Source organism: Microtus oregoni, unplaced genomic scaffold (genome assembly GCF_018167655.1).
Source record: "Microtus oregoni isolate MIOR12 unplaced genomic scaffold, Mior012 000011F_ref0000422, whole genome shotgun sequence".
Lineage (NCBI taxonomy): Eukaryota > Metazoa > Chordata > Mammalia > Rodentia > Cricetidae > Microtus > Microtus oregoni.
The window spans coordinates 51832537-51850736 of record NW_024543070.1 but is presented as its reverse complement, the minus strand read 5'-3'; positions in this window follow the sequence as shown (position 1 = coordinate 51850736).

Here is an 18200-nt window from a genome sequence, read left to right as displayed (position 1 = left end):
TGGGTGGGTGGGTGGGTAGGTGGGTGGATGAATTGATGAAAACTTTTCCCAGGGCTAAGGTTGGTAGGAGGACTGAGGAGGTGCTGGCCAACGTTGGTAGCTATAGTTACTAACAATATGTTGTATACTTCAAACTTGCTGAGTCTTTTTTAAATGCTCCCCGCAGAAGGATGATGGTGGGTGGCACAGGCGTGGACCACTAGAATCCCTGGGGAGTGACTGGGGCTAGCTGGAAAGCCACTACTCTTTGTGTTACAGTAAACAAAGAACAACACCTTTAGAAGCAGAATAAAAAGAGGTCAGAGGCCATCCCAGTGGCTCAGCCTTAGGCAGAGAGTGCTCTGCTCCCAGCCCAGGGGCTCAGCCTCAACCAGGGAGTCCCTGCTCCCAAAAGCAAGTGAGGACAACTGCAAACACTTAGAACCTCCTCTGAGACAAAGCAAGAACTCAGAAAAAAAAATATATACTGCCCCTTTATTAACAGGAACAGGGGCTGTTGTAGGGCTTCTCTGAGTACGAAGTTGCAAACTCTTCCGTGTTCATACCACAAACCCGTTCCAAAGACAGACAAGTCACAAGGTCAGGTCCATCACAACATTAGTCCCACACCACTTTTCTGTATTAGCTCCTCGTTCCTATGATAATACCTGATGGAAGCAACTTAAGGAAGGGAGGGTTAGTTTGGACTCACAGTTTGAGGGCGCACAGTCCATCATGGCTACAGGATTATGAGGTAGCTGGTCACATTGTAAACACAGTCGGGAAACAGAAAGAGATGAATGCTGGGCTCAGATCTCTTTCTCCCTTCTATTATGTCTCAGGCCCCAGTCGATGGGGTGGTGCTGCCCACATTTAAGGGGGGTCTTCCCACTTTAATCACCCTCATCTGTACACCTCAACTCTCATGCAGGCATGCCCAGAGGCTTGTCTTCTCAGTGAGTCTAGAACTCATCAAGCTGACAGCCCACACTAGCCATCCCAGATACAAGGGATTCCCACTAGAAATGAAATGAGTGCTCACTCTTAAGTACAGTCCTTGAAGTCATAGTTCAAGCAATAAAATAAGAGAAAGAAATCAAATGGATATAAGCAGGAAAGCCATCGTATTTGTAGGTGATATGCTCCTGCATAGAAGAGACTCTCAGAACTCATCAACAATTTCAGCAAAACATCAGGACATGAAGTCAACAGGAAAATATCAATCCTATTAGTATGCAGTGTGCCTACATACAGATAGCAAACATGCTGAGAAAGAATTTAGCCAAATAACCCATTCACAATAGCTTCAAAAATACCTAGGAATAAAAATAACTGAAGAACCAGGTATGGGGGACACATGCCTTTAATCCCAGCACTCAAATGGATCTCTGTGGGTTTGAGGATGGCCTGTTTCACCTAGTGAGTTCCAGAACAGTCAGAGCTATATCATGAAACCCTATCTCAAACAAACACAGAAGTAAAAGAAATCAAGAATAAAAATCTTTAAATACTGAATAATGTGAAGGTGACACCAGGATATGAAAAGAACATCCATGCTCATAGATGGCCAGAACTAATGTAGGGAAAATGGCTGTGTTGCCTAAAGAGATCTAAAGGATAAATGCAAGCCCCATCAAAATTCCAATGCCATTCTTCACAGAAGTAAAAAAATATAATCTAAAATCCATATGGTAGCACAAAGCAGCCCAGATACCCAAAGCAATCCTGATTTTAAAAAATTAAAACAAAAACAATGCTGTAAGGATCACCATGCCTGGTATCAGTTATACCACAAATCCACAGTCACAAAACCAGACCTGCAGATCAACAGAATAGAGCAGTGTGCCCAGAATTAACACACACAGCACCGTCACCTGAGCTTTTCTTACAGAGACTCCAAGACCATATTTTGAAGAAAATACAGCCTCTTCAGCAAATGATTCTGCAGAAGCTGGACATCCAGTGTAGAAGAATGAAGCTGGGGCTCTATGTATCACCATTTACAGAAACCAAGTCAACAATGGAACAAAGACATTAATCTCAGACCCGAAACCCTGAGAACTGTCAGAGGGACGTGTCAGGGGGAATACCACAAGACGTAAGCATAGGCAAGGACTTCCTGAAGAGGACTGAGTGGCTCAGGGTGTAATGCCGTCAGCTGGGAAATGGGATTACATGAAATTAAAGGGCTTTCCATGGCAATGAAACCGTTAATTGAATTAAGAGACAGCCTAGGGGCCGATGCCTGCAGGGGACAAAGGTGCTTGCTTCCGAAGCCTGGCAACCTGAGTTTAATCCCTCGGATCCACATAAAGGTGGTAGAACAAACCAACTCTACAAAGTTGTTCTCCAATCGCTACCTACGTGCTGTGGCACACACGCCCCCACACAGACCATGCACACACACAATAAAAGAAAAGGAGATACCTACGGAATGGAAAGAAAAATCCCTGCTGGCTATGTATCTGACAGATTATTAATATCTGGAACATATAATAGACTTTTAAAAACCTAAATACCAAAAAAAAACCTCGATCAATAAATGAGCCAATGGAGTGAACAGACAGTTCTCCAAACACAAAAGTACAAATGACGATGGAGCATATGGAAAAAAATGTTCAGCATCCTTAGTCATCGGGAAACACAAATTAATATTCTGTGACTACTCAAGAGTCAGAATAGCCAGTATGAAAGAAGCAACAACAGCACGGGCTGGTGAGACTGCAGGGGAAAAGGGTCTCCTATACCCTGCTATTGAGATTTTGGGATTCAGTATGGAAGTTCCTCAAAGAATTGAAATAGAATTACTCTATGATCCTGTTACATCATTGCTAGGAGCACACGGCTTGCAAACAAAGACAGAAGATAGGCTCACGCCAGGATCCAATTCAAAGGTACGCCCCTTGTTGACCTCCAGCGAGGCCCTGCCTCCACCACCACCTCCCACGAGCATCATGTGCTGGGGACCAAGTGTTCAACACATAACACTTAGGAGAGAAACTGTAACATTCACCCATCCTGGTTGACACCTCTCCACAGCATCTAAGACAACAGGTGCATCGGCCACGTTCCCTGAAGGAAAATAAAGGTGACAACTGTGCAGGTGTTCATCAGGGCCAGGAGGCAAGGCATCTGAAAGAGCACCTTGAGAAAATCCAGCAGCCCTTCTTATCCTATGGTCTAGTAATTTTCTTCCCCTATGCTAACTTCCTCCCAAAAGCACGGTGTCACATCCTCCTGATCCCCAGGGTCTAGCCTAGCTGTCACATGGTAGGTTCTCAGTGTGTGGGTCATCCAATGGAACCCGATGCCTAAGCTTCCCTGCAGGGGGCCAGTGTGAGTCTCTTGTCTCTGAAGGCAAGGAGAGTTGATGTGTAGGACCATCGGGATGGCTCTCAGGTAAAGGTACTTGCTGCACAAGCTGGCAACCTGAGTCAGTCTCCAGAAGCCATGTCTAGGTGGAAGGAGAAAACCAACTTCAAGTTGGCACTCACCGTCACACCTTTGTTATGGCAGGCATGCTTCCACACACATCATACAAACATACACAACAATCATAACCTTTAAGTCAGGCGGTGGTGGTGCACACCTTTAATCCCAGCACTCGGGAGGCAGAGTCAGGTGGATCTCTGTGAATTTGAGGCCAGCCTGGTCTACAGAGCGAGTTCCAGGACAGACTTCAATGCTACACAGAGAAACCCTGTCTCAAAACAACAACAACAATAATAATAATCCTTTTAAACAACCCAAGAGTTGTTTAGCTCTACTGGATAAAGAATGATGAATGACAAATGAAAGCCAGGTGGTGGTGGCGCACACCTTTAATCCCAGCACTCGGGAGGCAGAGGCAGGCAGATCTCAGAGTTCAAGGCCAGCCTGGTCTACAAGAGCTAGATCCAGGATAGGCTCCAAAGCTACAGAGAAACCCTGTCTCGAAAAAAAAAAATGCAAGGAAAGAAGGAAAGCAAGCCAGTCCTCTCCTCTGGTACATGCTCTACAAAGGATGTCACCCCCATGGTCCTCAATAGCCCCAAGAAGCAGCTGTTACTACTGTATTTCACATTCGCAGCCCAGAAGAGCAAGCAGAAGCCCAGGAGGACCAGAAGCCTTCTGAAGGACACTGTGGAAGGCAGAAGAGCAAAGGCAGACTCTGTCCCAAACCATCCAGGCCCAAGGCCATGACACAACACTGCTCCTCTAAGCCGCCTATTCCGAGGAGACCTATGGGGGAGTTTTATTTCCTGGATTCATTTCCATAATGGCCCCATATTCTACATGGCCCCCAGAGGAACCAACCAGTCAGCAGTGTGAGTCCCTTTTCCATGTTAGAGAGATTCCTAGTCCATTGAGAAGCTGGCACAGGGAGACTTTCTAAAATACAGAGTAAGGAGAGATTCTGGATTTCCACCCAAGGTTCTGAGGGACAAACCAGTCGACACCAGTTAGCACAGGAGGACAGAATCTCTGCCTAAGCTCCAGTTGCTCTGAATCTCTCTTCTGTCCAGGCATCTTAGAGGCCAGGCCTGTTGGTCCTCTTTCCATAGTTATGCGGTCTCCTCTCTGCCTCTTACAACTGTTTCTTGGCCCATACCGGTTCTTCATGCAGCCCTCCGTAGGCGCCTACTCTGGAGCACTGCTTTTGTCTCAAGAAAAAAAAATGTTATTTGAATGTCATTCTGTACTAATGAGTCTACCCCACTTGGTCCCAGCTGGAGCAGCTAATGTCTGCTGATTAATTAGTAGAGCTCTCTGGGAGGCAAGAAGGGGAACAGGAGGGGCAGGCAGAAAGGAAGAGATGAGCGTTAGCAGACCAGAATAGGTTCCTCTGCCCACCAGCCACCCACACCCCCACCCCACCCGTCCTCAAGCCTGCAACCGGCTATGGAGAAGAAACTTGAAAAAACGCCCCTCTTTGGTCGCTTCCTGTCCACAGTCCAGGAGAAGAGAGACACTTGGCTGCTGCCCCCAAATGCAGAGGGATGGGCCAGAGGCGAGCACAGGGCAGACACAGAGAGATCTGGGTCCCAGTTCTTCCCAGTTCTGCCCAAGGCAAATCTCTCTCTGGTCTCCCCAGCCTCAATTTCCCCTACCTATAAAAAAAGCCAAGGCGTGGTAGCGCACACCTGCAATCCCTGCCCCTATCATGAGTTCCAGGCCAGTCTGAGCTCCATAGTGAGAACTTGTCAAAAGCAATAAATAAATTCAAATCTTTTTTTTTAAAGAACAATACTCTACCCCAGTACAAAAAGTTGGAAGCTCTCTGGAATGACAATATGGCTCCCAGTCCCAGATCTCCCGTTGCTGAGTGTGGCATCATTTGCCAAGCAACACTCAGTGGGGTTGCAGGGGAGCCTGAGCACAGTCAGGCAGCTACATTATAGTCAGCCAAGCTCCCATTATAGTCAGGGGGAACTACTGCTACTGTATCCGGAAACAATCAACGGATTAAGCAAAGTGTATGACTCAATTTACCCGGGTCCCTAAAAGGAGACAGAGCAAATGGTATAGTCCAGGAAATGGCCCTACTGAAACATCTTCTGTACTGTTCTGTTCGAGGGTTAGCCAAGGCTCGTAGTGAGGGATTTCTTGGTCTCATGTCACACAGTAAACAGCTGAGCTGGGAGCCGAACACAGAAAATACCTGCCTCAAAACACAGACTCTTTCTTCCTGCTGCAATCCCTGCACAGTGAGTGTTTCAGTTTGATTTGCTGCAGCCCTGAGCCTGCAGGCATTGCATCCTAGCTCTGCATGATCAGGGAAGCCCCTGTGCCGTCACTAATCACTCTTTTCTTTTTCTCTCTCTCTCTTTTCTTTTTTTCCCTTTTTTTTTCTTTTTTCTTTTGGTTTTTCAAGACTGGGTTTCTCTGTAACTTTGGAGCCTGTCCTGGAACTAGCTCTTGTAGACCGGGCTGGCCTCGAACTCACAGAGATCCGCCTGCCTCTGCCTCCCAGGTGCTGGGATTAAAGGCGTGTGCCACTACTGCCTGGATCACTAATCACTTTTAAAGGCTTGTCATAATCCCCTTCCTACTGCCGTGCAGAGCAAAGGGGGCTAAGAAAGGGGTCTGTATACAGGGCCACTATGGCCCATGTGAGCAGTAGCTAGCTCATTCTGGCACTTGTGTGGTTTAGTTTAATATTCCACATTCGGTCATTCACTCAGCAGGCATTCAGTGAGCCTAAAGCTCTGTGTTCTGGGATTACAGCAGGACACAGGACACACAGGGTGGCACTCCTGTCTTCCTGTCTCTAGGGCAAAACAGGCAGCTGATAGGCAGGTTCAAAGGTCAGAAAGGCCAATGAGCAGGATGGGGGCAGTGGACAATGGAGACTCCTTCATAGTGTATGGAAGGCTCTCTGGTCAGGCGACATTGGAGGCTGAGATGTAAAGAAGTAAGGAGATCACTGTGATGTTCAAGGGCAAGTATTCAAGACAAGGAAACAGGGTGTTCGAGGGCCCTGTCTTATCTGTTTAGGTTGCTGTAGCAAAATACCATCAAAGGATAGTTCATTGACTTAATCCAATTTGTGCTACTATAACAGTTTGCTACAGTGTCTTAAAGTTTCTATTGCTGCGAATAGATACCATGACCATGGCAACTCTTATAAAGAAAAGCATTTAACTGGGTGGCTCACTTACAGTTCAGAGGTTTAGTTCATTACCATCATGGTGGAATACGGCAGCATGCAGGCAGACATGGTGCTAGAGCAGAGAGTCCTACATCTTGACACGCAGGCAACAGGAACTGAACTGAGTGGCCACATGAGTGAAGCTTGAGCAAAGGAGACCTCAAAGCCCGCCCCCACAGAGACACACTTCCTCCAACAAGGCCACCACACCTATTCCAACAAAGCCAGCCCTCCTAATAGTGCCACTTCCTTTGGAGGCCATTTTCTTTCAAACCACCACATATAGGCTAGGTCATTTATAAAGAAAAGGTTAATTCTTTCAGTTCTAAGGCCCAGGCTTTCCCACAGCATCAACCCCATCGTACAGGAAGGTATAAAGACAAAGGAGTGTGAGAGGGTGGGGGGATGCGAGGGAGGAAGGATGGAGAGAGGTTACTGAATTCATCTTTTCATCAGGACCCCAGTCTTGAAGCAAAAGCATTAAACAAACTATTGAGGAGGACAGAGCCCTTCTAGCTAGCCCCATTAGACGTCTCATCTCCCAGGACTACTGCACTGGGTGGGGGATGAGCTTCAGCACACAGACTGCAAGATGCATCCAAGCATAGTACTTATGAACAGAAATGTATTGTTGACACTAACTATATTAATGAGGACCCCCTATAGCCTTTGCCTACCAAAGGTACCACCCCCTAATCCTGTCACCTTGGAGACTAGTGTTCAGCAGGTAGCTTTAGAGGGTGGGGATGCTGTAAATCTCAGGCTGTAGCAGACCCTGAGGCTGGAGTGTTCCCGGGTTGTTCAAGAAATAATAAAAGGGGCTAGAGAGATGGCTCAGAAGTCAAAAACAATGGTTGCTCTTTCAGAGGATCCAGGTTTGATTCCCAGCATCACACAGTGGCTAACAACTGTCTACAACTCCAGTTCCATGTAATCCAGTGCCTTCCTCTGTCCTCCTGAATAGGCAATGCACACAAATGGTGCACAGACACACATGCAGGCAAAATAACCATATGTACTAAATGAAAATAACTAATTTTTTAAAAAATTTTAAAAGAAAAAGCAAAGAGGCCAATGGACTGGGGTAAGGGAAGAGAGAGGGGAAGGGGCATGACTGAGAGAGCAGATGGTGTGGGATTTATACTGTTCAATTGGAAGCATTTGGTTTATTATTTACTTGTTTATATTATTTGCATTTCCTCACCCAACAATTTCCTGTTTCTGCCTAGAGAAAACCCAGACTCACTGGTATGGTACTCAAAGCCCTTTTGAATGGCTTCCCTCAGGCTGACCCTGAGCAGGTGTTTGGTATCCCCAGGGAATGCTGGGGAAATAAAAGTGTACAAAAGTCCCCCATCCTTGCCCTTCTACTATCTCACCAAGACAAACATGAACCAGGTAAGTGAAAAAATAAGTGTGGTGGCTGAAGAGATGGCTCAGAGCTTAGATCACTAACTGCTCTTCCAGAGGACCTGGGTTCAATCCCCAGCATCCACATGGCAGCTCACAAGACTGTAACTCCAGTTCCAGGGGTTCTGGTCATGTCATCTGGCCTCCTTGGGCATCAGGTATGCATGTGGTGCCCAAAAATACATGCAGGCAAAACACTCATATGCATAAAATAAAAATAAATAAATCTATAAAAGTATAGTCCCCCTCCACATCTGCATGCTCCCCATTCAGAAAAGACTCTGGGTCTGTATTGCACATGTCGAGATCCCTTGTGCTTGTCCTTTTGTCCTCTGAACCATGTAATACAAGTTCTTACACGGCATGTTAGACATTGTTAGTCATCTAGAGATGATGCCAAGAAATAAAGCCTAGCAGGACAGCAGCTCAGGAGCAGAGGATTTGCTCCTGAAGCTGTGGATTTGATCCCCAGCACCACTACGATAAAACATGGAAGGGCCGTGGGCATTCTCCCTTGGTATTGGCAGGGAATCTAGGAAACAATCCTATGTGGATAACAAGGGCCAACCATTGCTACCATGTGGTAACTGCTGGGGTAAAACTATGGTTAGTAACAGCCCCAACTGCTCTGGAATAGGGGTGAGTGATGAAGACCCTGATGAGTAGGTATGGGAGCTGAATCCCAAGAAAGATCCCAGGAAGAGGTGGACAATGACCCAGCTTAGCAGACAATGCGGGAGACGGTTGCAAGAGAGAGACGGGAGCTCAGCTTATTTTACCATCTAAGCCACGCCGGCACTTAGGACTCTGACGCTCGGGCCTTTGCAAGGCTTGGCTGCCAGGGCAGCAGCTCCTGACTTTTCGCTTGACTGTTCTAGCCCAGCCTGCTCCCAGGTGGGCATCTAAACAGAGCCAGTGAGGCACTTAGCAAACAGGCAGCGCCTGCTTGGCTGCACACTAGGTAAACAGGACTCTGCCCCGCACCTGCAGCCCACAGCTGCACATGGATAAATATTTGCCTACAGATCTGTCTTGCCTAATGAGTGTTTGAGTATCTGCCAGGCAGGCCTGGCTCAAGAGAGCTGGCAGACAGGGGCCAGTTCTGGGGGGACCCAGTGCCTCATTATCTAGCCCCACCCCCCGGGTTCAGGATCCAGACCTTGGAGAACCACAGCAAGGGCCACAGACAGGGTACCCTCAAAGGCTTTCCAAGCTCTTCAGTAGGTTCAGGAACCCTCATACCAGCCAGCCCATGTACAAAGAATGATTCTGAGAAAGACACAGGGAAGTAACCAGCAGTGCCTTCCCTTCTCTTCTCCTCCTCCTCCTAAAAGCAATACATACATACATTCTAGGAATAAATTAATCCCGTATCAGTTGGTTACAAATAACTGGCATGTCCCCCTTGAGCCTTTGGAATTTTTGCACTTCATGTATTATTAATATTAGGTTTCAAAAGACTGTGTAAGGTAATATATGCTCACACAATTGAAAATCAAGTTGTAAAGATTTCTTTAAAGATTTATTTTAATTTTTAATGAGTGGAAGGGGTACGGATGTGCGTGCGTGAGTTCAGGAACCAGCAGAGTCCAGAAGAGGGCATCCCCAGAACTGAATTCACAGGTGGGAGAACCTGGGTCGCCCGCAAGAGCAGCCCTTTCTCTTTACCAGTGGGCCCTCTCTGCAACCTGGAAGAAGACTAATTAGTTGAAAAATTAAAGTCCCCTGGCCCCCTAGTTCTACTTCCCAGCTTCATCTTAGCTTTGGAAAGAAATGTTTAATTTCTGTCTCAACGTTAATAGCATTGTATCCCCTCAACACCTTCCCACCCTTAAGCATCCTGGGCGACCTCTTTCTTTTCAGTGGTTGGAATTGATTTCGTGGTTTGGATATCCCGGTATTGATAAAGACAGTTTCCTTTCAGTGGGTAACTGGGACTGGTATTTTTGCTATGACAAATACTTCCTGCCAATTTACATCTACTTACCTCTGTGCAGATTCATCCAAGTCTATTTGTAGAGTAAGTTCTAAGCGAGAGGCTACGTGTCTCCTGCGCTTGAAGAGTCACGTAGCGATGCTCTGAAAAGGTTAGTGCGCATTACTCTCCTACGTCCAGCAGCCCGTGAACAATTTCCCCACTCCCAGATAACCTTTACTGCACTCACTGGTGACAGCATCTGCTCTTCTTGTAGTCTTAGTGACATTAAATACCTGTTAATGCCTGGTCTATACATCCCACTTCCGCAAGCTCGTTCATCACACTCTGCCTGGGTTTGGGGGGTTTTTTTGGGTTTTTTTTTTTTTATGTAAAAGTATTTCTTTCCATTTTGGTAATACTTCAGGAGCAACTCAGTTTTTTGTGGATGTTGGGTTCTGCACTCCCCAGGGAGTTTCAAAGAGTATCTGGGCTCTGATGGGGTTAGATGTGATGTGGACGGAGCTCCTGTGTGGGTCGTTCCTGGAGGAGTCACAAGCTGATGGGGCCTCCCTCCTATCATCAGAAACAACAAGGAACAACAGTCAGAGACTTCTGCCCCTTGATGAGAAAATGACGGCAGTATGTATAAGTCAGATTCAAGTGTCAGAAAAGTCAACCAAAATTGGCAACAACAACAACAAAACAAAAGAAAAAAAAAGGAACTGTACTGGTTCAGACTGTGGGCATGGCTGAATCCAGGTACTCAAACACCAAACACAAACGCCAAACACAGGTACTCAAAAACCAGGCACTCGCTCTGTCTACGGGCATCTTCAGCTCAGCTTCCCACTGCTGCCTTTGTTTGCAATCTAGATATGCTAGAATAGCCCCAGAAGCTAGTGGCCCATGTTGATTCAACATCTCAGGGAGTTGCAACAAAGATGCTAGGACTGCTGGGGTTTGATCCAGTCTGCATCACATGTCCATCACAAATCTAATCAAGGAGAGTTGGGTAACACGTTATACAAATTAGGCAGGGCGGGAGCTGAGCAATGAAGACAAGACTTGCATGAAGCATGTGTACCTGAAAAGGGAGATGGGAAAATTCAACAGACCTTGCCAAATGGAAGCTACAGATGTTGGAGTCGGCTCTAGCCTTGCCTCCTCTCTGTGGCCCCAGACAAATCACCTCCCTTGGGACCCAAAGTTCCCCCATCTGTAAAGTCTGACTCAAAGTCAGTCGCTGATTCTGGAACCTTCTGAAAACAGAAGAATGTTCTATATTTTAATAAATAATAGAAGAAACCCAATGCAGAACAAACAAAGAGCTCTGTTGTATTGAAATTTTTATACTATTTGCTTAACCTAGTATTAACCGGGAAGGGTCAGAGTATGCTGCCATACAAGCTTCAACATTTCAGTCTATTAACAAATAAAGACTGGCTTCTGCTGCTCACCAGTCAGTGCTTCTCAGAAAACTATGGCAGCTCTCCCCCATCTCCCCAACCAGTCACCCTGAGTCCCACCCTCCCGCCACTTTTATTCTACCATAGTAAAGACCTATCCTCTATGGAAGGGGAAGAAAGAACATTCACTGTAGCCCACACCCCAGCTGCACCTCAGCATCTGTCATATGTCTCAATTCACATGCCAGGGACTCTGGGAAAGGTAACCACTGGTGAAGAAAAATGACCCATTTTTGGTACCTTTGCCATAAAGTATGTACAATTGGCTTCTTATAGGTTGTATCAGTTTGCTTCCTGCTGTGAGGACAGAATCCCTGTAATGATCAGCGGTTGAGAAGGAAAGTTCTAGTTCAGTTCACAGTTTTGAAGGCTTCAGGCTAACTCATTTAGCCCCATTGCTTTGAAACCATGGTGGGACATATGGGAAGGGAGGCTGGTTCACCTGGCAGGATCCATTTATCAGAGACAGAAGGAGGAGAGACCAGAATCCTAATCCCTCTGCAGAGTACATGTCAATGACCTAACTTCCTCTTAGCAGGACCCATCTCCCAAAGGATCTACCACTTCCTAGAAGTATCAAAGACCGGAAACCAAGCCCTCGGTATGTGGTCATTGAGAGGATATTTAAGAACCAAACCATGATATGGGTCAATCACAGAGTACAAGGAGAACTGCTGATGGATAAAAAGAATAAGGAATCAGCTTTGGGTGACAGATGTGTTGTATGACATCACTCTGCAGCCCAGAGCCAATGTTTTTAGGATGCAAAACTTTCAAGTATTTTTAGCAGGCAAATATTTCTAAAACTTCCAGTTTGCCAAAGAATAGGAATTAAGAATGCTGAGTTGCCGAGTAGTGGTGGTGCACACCTTTAATCCCAGTGCTTGAGAGACAGAGGCAGGCAGATCTCTGAGTTCAAGGCCAGCCTGATCTGAAGAGCAAGTTCTAGCTAGGGCTGCACAAAGAAACCCTGTCTCAAAAAAAAAAAAGAAAAGAAAAGAAAAGAAAAGAAAAGAAAAAGAAAATATGCTAAGAGTATTCAAAGCTGGGTTTGTTTGCAATTTCAGGATTCTCTTTAATTATGCACATATAACAGAAAAAACTTTAGGGAGAAGAAACTATGTTGGCTGCTGCCAAAATACTCAATGTCAGCACATGACATGTTTAATGGGTCTCGCTTTGTATTCTAGTATCACTATTGCTATATAACAAACTATTAAACATAATTAACGGTGGTGCTTAGGAATCTGTTTGGAGGTTCTAGTAGGACAGCACAGCCAGTGGAATACCCCTGACAGACAACCACTCCTCCTCTCTTCAGGGAAAGTCTTCCTCTCCGACTGTGCACCGGCTTCAGGAGACAGCCACATCAGCCAGCCACATCAGCTAAATCAATGCTGGCGGTCAATGGGGTGGCGGATATCACAACCAGCACACCCTCAGACCCATTAAGTGATTGGTGTTTAATCTTAACTCTTAATTCGACTGAGAGCCTTCTGTGAGAGAACAACGCCCACTTCTGGGTTTGGCCGCGAGGGGGTTTCCACAGACAATTAGACAATGAAGACCGACACCTGATCAACACTCGGGTGCGTGGATGAGTTTGATTGGGAAGTAGGCTGGGTCTGGCTGGAGGAAGGGAGTCGCTGAACGTGCACATGTGAGGGGTACAGTTTGGATTCTGTACCCTACACTCCTTCCTAGAGCCATGTGGTCAACAGTCTCCTTCATTACATGCTGCTCCTTCAAACGGTGCTGAGAACTCTGAAATCATGGGTCAGAATCAACCCTCTCCTCTTTAAATTATTTCAAACATCTGTCATAGCAACAAAAAGCCTAACAGGTGTTTGGCTCAGATAATAGGGATTCTGGTATGCCATCAACTGACCACAGGATTGGGGGCATGCGGTGAGGTCTGATCCAGAAAACAGAACGGAACAGGAAGAGACAGGGGTTCTACAATTCTCCCTCGAGGGCAAGACCCTAGTCTACTAGGAGTAGAAAAACTGTCATAGGGAGTTGAAAGGTTGTAACAATAGACTACGGGTGACAGCTGCCAGGCTGGCGGATGCTCTTTCTCCTATGATTAAAGAATTACACGGCAGGAAATGTGCTTGGAGCAAAGCAAAAGCTAAATTTACTAGCAACTGTGTAGACTCCTTGAACGGGGAGGGCTCTCCGAGCGGGAGTCCCGTGGAGGGAACTTGGCCTGGAGATTTTATTGCCTTTTCAGAGTCCTCTCCCATGGGTTTTCCCCTCTATGCTGGTAGGCTTGTAGGAATTGCTAGGGCTGAGTACCTCATCAATTTATTGACTCCATCCATTTCCAGCCCCACCTCCAACTATCCATAATCACAAAAGTTAACCTCTGATCGGATCCTTATTTCCCCAACCCAGTCAAACCTGGAACTAACTGAAATGATGGTCCCTCGTGGAGAAATGAACCTTTGCCTGCAGAAAACCCAAGTAGCAGTTGACAGACTGGAGTGGGGCCATGCAGTCCATCACTTTACAGAGTTACATCTTTTCCTTGGTCTAGTGTATCCAACAAGGTCTTGCGCTGCTTTCCCTGATACAATCTTAACGCACCCATGAGCCCTCACCGTTTCAATTTACCCCAACAAACTTATAGGGTGGCTCCCTTTCTGTTCCCAGGAATGGCCATTTATCATCTGTGTTGGGTGGGGCTATCTGACAGATGGTGCCATTTCTGGATCCACCCAGGGCTACAGTTAACCTTCTCCCTAAAGATGGAGTCAAAGCTGCTTGTAAAATGGAGTCTCCTAGGACAGCAGTAGGCGTCCTGGAAAACTACGGTTTGTTCAGTGTGGAGTCACTTAGAGTGGAGCCTAGACTAAGATCAATACTTCCCTTTTATGGACCACAGAGAGCCCTTTGTCTTCACTTACCTGTTATGTCACTTTTCCCATTGGCTGGATCTTCCTCCTGGATACCCTGTGGCTGCCTCCCTTCATCTGGTCTCTGGTTAAATGACCATCAGAGAAGCCTCTCTGACCAAGTGATACAAAAAAAAAAATAGTTGAGCCTCACCCATGGAGCACCATGTCGTCCTTATTCCATCCTTCTCAGAGCATCTGTCAGCCCCTGCATACTCTGTCATCTCAGAGCATCCGCCAGCCCCCTGCATACTCTATCATCTTCTTCTCAGAGCATCCATCAGCCCCCTGCATACTCTATCATATTCTCAGAGCATCCATCAGCCCCCTGCATACTCTATCATATTCTCAGAGCATCCATCAGCCCCCTGCATACTCTATCATATTCTCAGAGCATCCATCAGTCCCCTGCATACTCTATCATCTTCTCAGAGCATCCATCAGCCCCCTGCATACTCTATCATATTCTCAGAGCATCCATCAGTCCCCTGCATACTCTATCATCTTCTCAGAGCATCCGTCAGCCCCCTGCATACTCTATCATCTTCTTCTCAGAGCATCCATCAGCCCCCTGCATACTCTATCATATTCTCAGAGCATCCATCAGCCCCCTGCATACTCTATCATATTCTCAGAGCATCCATCAGTCCCCTGCATACTCTATCATCTTCTCAGAGCATCTGTCAGCCCCCTGCATACTCTATCATATTCTCAGAGCATCCATCAGCCCCCTGCATACTCTGTCATATTCTCAGAGCATCCATCAGCCCCCTGCATACTCTATCATCTTCTCAGAGCATCCATCAGCCCCCTGCATACTCTATCATCTTCTTCTCAGAGCATCCGTCAGCCCCCTGCATACTCTATCATATTCTCAGAGCATCCATCAGCCCCCTGCATACTCTATCATATTCTCAGAGCATCTGTCAGCCCCCTGCATACTCTATCATATTCTCAGAGCATCCATCAGCCCCCTGCATACTCTGTCATATTCTCAGAGCATCCATCAGCCCCCTGCATACTCTATCATCTTCTCAGAGCATCCATCAGCCCCCTGCATACTCTATCATCTTCTTCTCAGAGCATCCGTCAGCCCCCTGCATACTCTATCATATTCTCAGAGCATCCATCAGCCCCCTGCATACTCTATCATATTCTCAGAGCATCTGTCAGCTCCCTGCATACTCTATCATCTTCTCAGAGCATTTGTCAGCCCCTGCATACTCTATCATATTCTCAGAGCATCTGTCAGCCCCCTGCATACTCTATCATCTTCTTCTCAGAGCATCCATCAGTCCCCTGCATACTCTATCATATTCTCAGAGCATCCATCAGCCCCCTGCACACTCAATCATATTCTCAGAGCATCTGTCAGCCCCTGCATACTCTAACATATTCTCAGAGCATCTGCCAGCCCCTGCATACTCTATCATATTCTCAGAGCATCTGCCAGCCCCTGCATACTCTATCATATTCTCAGAGCATCCATCAGCCCCCTGCATACTCTATCATATTCTCAGAGCATCTGTCAGCCCCTGCATACTCTATCATATTCTCAGAGCATCTGTCAGCCCCCTGAATACTCTATCATATTCTCAGAGCATCCATCAGCCCCCTGCATACTCTATCATCTTCCCAGAGCATCTGTCAGCCCCCTGCATAGTCTATCATCCATTTTCTGTCTTTGTGTCTTTGCAAAAATAAAAACTAATGACAGTGTGGACCTGGTTTACATCATTGCAGTATCTTCAGCACTTTGAGCAATGGCTGGATCATATGCCAAGAATCCAAAGAGCACTTGTCAAATAAATGAATCCCACTTTATAAATGAGGAAATAATATAGTTAGTAATAGAGCCATGACCCCTATGAAAACCTTGTATGAGATTGACTCTTCCTCTCATCTGGGAGGCAGTGTAGGGGTCTTCAAGACAGGGGCTTTGGAACCAGAAAGGACTCTGCTTATATCAGTAGTGCCTTGCCAAGTTGGAATCATTGACCCTTTGAGAATCTGCTGAGAGTTCAGGGCACTCTTCAAAATGCAGTGGAGAGCAAGCCTAATGTGTTCATCTTTAAAGTGCCGAGGACTTCTTGGTGCCTTTGCTGGGCTCCCAGATGCTGCCTTTGCTCATCCCTCTGGGCCTCACATCTGCTCTGAAGTAGGGCTGATCAGTTCAGCCAGTGTTGACTGCAGGATCCCCCAAGACTAACATGAACCTTCGGTGCTCAAGTATCCTCCAGATCCATTTCCCCTTCCCTGCCTGACCCGTGTGGCCATATGGGAAACAGATGCTGGAGACCTGGGTCCCAAGCTTGCCCACCCTCACCCCAGCTTGCTGGACTCTCAGACTCTTCCTGTCTGAGTATTAAAAGCTCTGCAAGGAAAATGGGATTATTGCTCATTAGTGGAATAATTAGAAGAATAATTCAATTTCAGAATTTTAGCAAGAAATTAAGAGAAAGAGAGAAGGAAAGAGGGAGGGAGGGAAGGAAGAAGGAAGGAAGAGAAAGAGAAGTGTTCTGCAGATGTAAACCTAAGGAGGTCAAGGATAATGAAGGTCCAATCCCACAACACACAGGCCTATTACAAAGTCTCCTTCTGTGTGTGCGGCTTCTTCCTTCCATTGTACTGCAGTCCCAGCAAGAGCCAGTTTTGTCTCCTGCCAGCCTTGCCCCAAGGGAGCTCTGTCGCCCAGAACACCTTCACCTGCAGTGAAGAACTGCATTGTTAGTCCACGCAGTTTCTGTTTTAATTATATACCAACATTTTAAAAAATGAAATGAGAGAATACACAAGGCAAACTGAGGTTTTTAACCTATCTTAGAAAACTCGATCTACACCCAAAGTTCAAGTTCCCGCATCTCGGAAGAGCCAGAATTATACACGAGCCCTGTTCTTATTTCCCTGAAACCTTCAACACCACCCCCAGCTCCCACAATCCCCACAGGTCCTATTCTTACCTGCTCCTCTGCCCACATGTTCCATGTAGTCTGGAATCAGTAGACCTGGGAGAGAGGCCCCTGTTTATATTACCAAATACTGCCTGGAGCCCCCTCTGCAAGCACCACAGTCTTCTGCCCAGGAAGGGCCTCTGTGATGGAGGTGTTACCACTCCCCCATTATAGTGTGAACAAGTAAGTCCCCAGAGAACAAAGGTGAAAAGGAGGAGAATTGGGGGTAGACTGGGGAGACAGGGCCCTCATCCAAGACTACAAAGGTAATAAAAAGTGAATTTGAGACTCAGCCCTAAATTCCTGCTAATTAGAGACAGGGTTAAATGTCTAGCAAGTGATTTCCCTTATTTAAAGTGGCATTCATTATAACTACATTCTACTACAAAGACTGGGTCAATGGGTCTGTTTTCGAATCTGCACTCTGCTGAGTACTGATAGCTAAACTTTACCTCATCTGATTTTACATCTCTACAATAATGCCGAAAATTCTTTCTTCACTGGATTATTTCCTAATCCTTTGTTTAATTATGTAGAAAATGCTACCCTGACCCAGGAACGAAGGCTAGGACATAATGCATTAATCCCAAATATTCAAGGAGAAAGACCACTAACCCAAATCATCATGGCCAAATTAATAAAAAACAGTCAATTAATCGAAGCAAGCTTTTTTATATCTGTGCATGGGCTGACTCTCCCTAAGGTGGGGTTGAAGAAGTCAGCATTGGACACGGGGAAGATAAGGTTTTTATAGCTCAGGGGAAAGGGTTTTCCAAATAGGGGATTTGGTGGGCAAAATGGATGGGGTTATAGAAGCAGAACATAGCAAGGTGGTCATAACAAGGTAGCCATAACTACCTTTTGAAGCAACGGTAGGGTTTCAAGAGCATCGCCTAATCCTTGAGAAACAGGGGTTTAATCGTGAACAAGAATGAGCGTAGTTTGTTC